Here is a 5,040-nt window from a genome sequence, read left to right as displayed (position 1 = left end):
CAAAATTTAGAGGCCTATATATATATATATATATATCATATATTTAACCTAACCCTGGACGCATGTGTACATTTTACTCAAGGTTCGCATAGCATGTAAAAACACATGGACATATATTCATGCTAAGAGTTTGCATAACGCATAGATGAGGTTCGCACAATGCATGGAAGAGGTTCGTACATGCACATGTTCAATTCAAGATAGAAGATAGGTTCGCATATCTTGCTTTTAGTAGAGTGCGTCCTCATTTTTAGATGCAGTGTATAGTGTACTCACCTTGTTCACCACAATGTCGATTATGCGACCTTTTCCTTCCCTTTGTCTCTACTAGTCGATGCTCTTCCGGTATTTTCAGCTTTGAATGAAAAAATACACATCACATATTTTCTAAAACAATTTAATTCATTCTCTATTCAACAACAGCCCACTACTTACGTTATCTCTTCTAGATTTTTATTATTCTAGTACTTACCCCATTTTCTAACTTTTAACCTTCCTAACGTACATATATTTGTAGATCCAGGCAGTTACTTAAACGTTAATCTCACCTAAATCTTTCTTTTAAGAATCAGTCACTGTTCAACGTCTTCCTCAAGAACAAAACCATTTTAAACAACATTTCTTAGCTTCGCCAGCTTCAGTCCACCATTTTCATGAAGCCAAATCATAAAAAAACAAAGATTATTTATATTTTCTAACTAAACCGTTGATACTTTAGTCAAAAGCATTTCATGCATATTTGATATGAAAATATATTGTTTACCTTCGTTCTTGCTATCCTTCATGACTTTCGAGTGGTCTGCTCAACAACCAAACCAAAGTTTAAGAAGAAAAAGTTGGTGTATTACTTGAGAATTTAAAAAAGAAAATGGTGCTTGGTTGCTTAGAAATGTAATGCGCAATAAAATTTTGAAGGAAAATTAACTACCAAATGCAACAGCTTTTGAAATGAAGAAAGTGTAAAAAGAAAGAAAATAATAAAAAAGGAAATTAAAACATGAGAAGAGAATGAGGAGTGACAACTTATATAGGCAAATTCATTTATAAACTTGGTTTATTTATCCTATAGATCCCTCCTAATTCTACTTTTGTTTTAATAAATCCCCCACTAACCATTAGTCCTAATTTACCTATTTAAGTTCTCAACTTTGCTTTTATTCCTATTTAGTCCTAATTACTAACGTGATTTCTATTTACTCTATGTTTAATATATAATTTAATGTCAATACCATCGATCCGATTCCTATGATGTGACAATCTAACGTTGGGATAAAAATTGGTAGGTATGGTTAGAATTAATACATACCTACAAGGACGAAATGTATAAAATAAAGTGCTGCAAAGATGGGGAAATGTATGGATGCAAACACTGCTCCAAATTTTCCCACACAAAATATCATATATGTTAGGATTAAATCACTATTTGGATCTAATTTAGTACCTTTTTTACATTGGAGTCTGAACTTTTTTTTTGCCAAAGTTAGGTTTTGAGCTTAGTAAATTGCTCTCACATTGAGACTTGAACAAGGTAATCGTTCCCACTTTGGGGCTTGAACTTTTTTATGTCCAAGTTAGTCCTTAAACTTGACAATGGTTCCCACATTGGGGCCTAAACTCTAGGGTTTTTAAGGACTAACTTGAACCAAAAAAATTTCAAACCCTATTGTGAGAAAAACTACAAAATTCAAGGTTTAATTTAGATAAAAAATCCAAGCCTCAAAGTAGAATCAATTGTCAAATTTAAGGTTTAGGGTTCCACAATATGAGAAAATTTGTCAAGTTCAGATACCAAAAAGTAATCTAACCCTTTATATTACCTAAATTTTAATTTATTTCCAACATATATTCATATATGAATACAAGTATGATTGTTCAAATATATATATGTAAAAAGATCGAGCGTATCAATGTTGGACTTATACCGAATATAGAGAAAAGCAACATGAAGCCACCAGTTATTTTATGAACTCGGTGACTTCCAACTCGTGTTAATCCTAAGAGTCTGACGTTTTTCCTAAAACATAACTATGATAGTGCCAATGAAGGATTGGTCCTTATTGTAAGGCCAACGAGGCCTTAAGTTGGAGTTTCATAATGTTTGACTTTAATCTAGGGAGGATTTTCTTCAATTATACGATGGTTTTTGGGTAACTTGTTCTCGGTTTTTCCTCGAAAAGGGCTTGTTTGATTGATAGTTATTTTAAACTATCGTACCTGCTAGCTAATGCCACGGTTAATACATAAGCCGAAGGAGGAGTCACTAATCCGTTGCAATGATGGGTCGTTTAGCATATAGGCTATTATGTTAAAAAATCGTTTTTTGATTCAACCAGTTTGATGGATTCCATAGCCAAACATTTTTTAAAACTTTGATAGCTTTTAATATTGACATAATAGTAATTTTAGCTCTCATTATTTATACATTGTGTCCATTTAACCTTTATTCTAAAAAAATCAACTCCCTAACATTTATATAGTGCAATTTTGTATTTTTAGAGTTTCACTTTTATTTGTAAGATTCAAGGTTAAATTTAAAACAAAAAAAGATAAAATTATTATATTAATTGTTTAGGTTTTTAATTTTAATATATTTTCGATCAAATTTAATTGATAAATTTATTTTTTAGCTTTTAAGGTGAAAGAGTCATAAAAAACAAAACTAAAAAGAAAATCAAAAGTTAAAGGTTATTTTAGAATCAAAACTAAATTGATACAATGTATAAATATTGATTATTAAAATTTTTATTATGCCAATTTTATAAATAAAAATAACAAATTTATATAAATAAAAAGAACAAAATAACTAAAAGTATCTGGTTCAAGAGTATTCTAAAAATAATTATATCGTAAGCCTAAATCCATAAAATGTTGTCACATTGCTATATTTTTTGTTGAAGTGTATTTTAAAAATAATTAAGTTTATGAAAATATTCTTAATAACATAGAATATAAAAAAACAAAATTTGTTGGCAAAATCAATATAATTATAAGAGTTACAACGTCATCAAAAAATGTATACCTATGCTATTGATTAGCAATGGGTAGGTTTTGTTGGGATAGAGGCGTAACATGCACCGGATTTTGTTTGCCACTAACTTTAGGCTTCACATTCAACATTGTGATATCTGCAGTCCAATCGGTCCACTGTGCGTAATTTCAATGTCTGCAAGTTCCACATTTTCACAAGGCAAAGTAGCACTACAAATAATCTTGACAGCTTCTGGACGCCCAGAAGTGCCGTGAATGTTTTTGAAACTAATGTTGCTTAGTTTAACTTTTGATTCTTCCTGCATCAACAAATCGGTTAACTCTTTTTTCTCTCTTACAATTTTGGTGAATATGTACATACATCTATTTTGCATTTGTTCCATGGGCAATATTTTTGATCAATTATAATAGGAAAACTGACATTGGCCACGGTAATATCCTCAAAGTGAATGTTCGAACAAGTGCCAGGTTCAGCACCTGGGCAAGTTTTGATTCTAACACCATTGGAAGTATTAGTCATGGTGCAATTTTTTACTGTAACTCCATCAACTGGTTCTTCATTTTTAAACAATCCGAGACTGCCAATACTGATGCCATGTCCTGGTCCACAAGTTACTCCATTGATAACCAAATTTTTAGAACCATCCCCAATTGAAACACAATCATCGCCAGTTTTTATCTCCGAGTTAAGAACATTGACCCCATCTGATCTCCCAATGTGAATCCCATCTGTGTTTGGGCTTTCGTCAGGTGCAGATAGGTGAAATGTTCGAAAGTAATGTTTTTGCATCCTAGAACATTAGCCTGGAACTGCTTGCTGTCTTTGGTAGTTATATCTTGTATCATTGCGTTGGTTAAAAAATCAAACCTTAGGTTCTGTTTAGTTCCAGAATGAAACAAAAAATAATTATTACTTAATTCTATTTATAAAAACAAAAGTCATAACCTCTCAATAAGAAAATAACTTACAATAGGAAGTGAACCACAATAATCATGACCTTTGCAACCTTCCCTTTTATAAGCGGTGGTTCCCGGCCGTCGAAAACTCCTCCGCTGACAATTTGAAATTTTCAATTCTATTGAAAGCAATCCATTTAGGCTCCTTGAAAGCACCGTGGTCCTGTCAAGCCTTCACAAGCCTTGAACTTGAAGCTCAATAGGAGCCTTGCAAGGACCATCTAAGGTAGCTGTACTTAAAAAATATATCCCTTTAGGAATCACAATTTTTGACGGAGATGTCAAAGCACATGCTTCTTTCCAAGCATCCAACAATGGCTAAAACCAAATAAAAAAATAAAAAAAGATACATATAAAGATAAGAGATTTGGAAAATAGTTATGCATACTTTTATCTGCGGACTATAAAGTTATATGATATTTTGCTTACCTTACTCAAATTTGTTTTCTCGTCTGCCTTTGCACCAAACTTTGCAACAACATCAATAACAGCACCACCTTCTCCTCCTTGACCTTCAACAGATGATATGGACAGAAGTACTAGTATTAAGATGGATGAAACAAAATTAAATTGAATAGCCATACTTTATTTTTATTCACTACAAAGAGAGAATGATTTCTATCTTTTGTTTTGTTTCAAACCATCTTATATAGATAGTGTAAGTTTTGCTTACTATGATATGACCAACTAAACATTTTCTATTTTAATTAGCGGGGGTAAATAATATGACCAAGTTTTGCTTACTATAATTAGCACTTCATTTTCTTTTTGGAAGCAATTAACTCGTTAATTTGCCAACAAACTTGATATAGTAAAAATAATTAACTAACACGTGACTTAATATAACTATTTAAGGTTTCTATATACAAATGAAAATGATGAATAAAATTGTCGACTTAGCTCGATTGGCATCGACCTTGTTGAACATGCAGGAGACCGTGGGTTCGAGCATGTTGAAGGGCATTAATGATCTCCTATATTAAGGGTTGGGGAGGAGTTATGAGTAGTTCTAGGCAATGTATAAAAAAACGATGAGTAAAATTATCCATTACTAATTTCTTTTCTATATTATATTAATAATTTATTATATGGTTA

The 5,040-nt window shown here is 31.7% G+C and overlaps 1 pseudogene; it reads right to left on the bottom strand.

The window, feature by feature from the left end:
• Nucleotides 1-3,024: 3,024 nt before the first annotated feature.
• Nucleotides 3,025-4,624, bottom strand: LOC108463671 (polygalacturonase-like; annotated as a pseudogene).
• Between the last annotated feature and the right edge of the window lie 416 nt (nt 4,625-5,040).

Source organism: Gossypium arboreum, unplaced genomic scaffold, assembly GCF_025698485.1.
Source record: "Gossypium arboreum isolate Shixiya-1 unplaced genomic scaffold, ASM2569848v2 Contig01109_ERROPOS376215, whole genome shotgun sequence".
Lineage (NCBI taxonomy): Eukaryota > Viridiplantae > Streptophyta > Magnoliopsida > Malvales > Malvaceae > Gossypium > Gossypium arboreum.
This window is presented reverse-complemented; position numbering and strand designations above follow the sequence as displayed.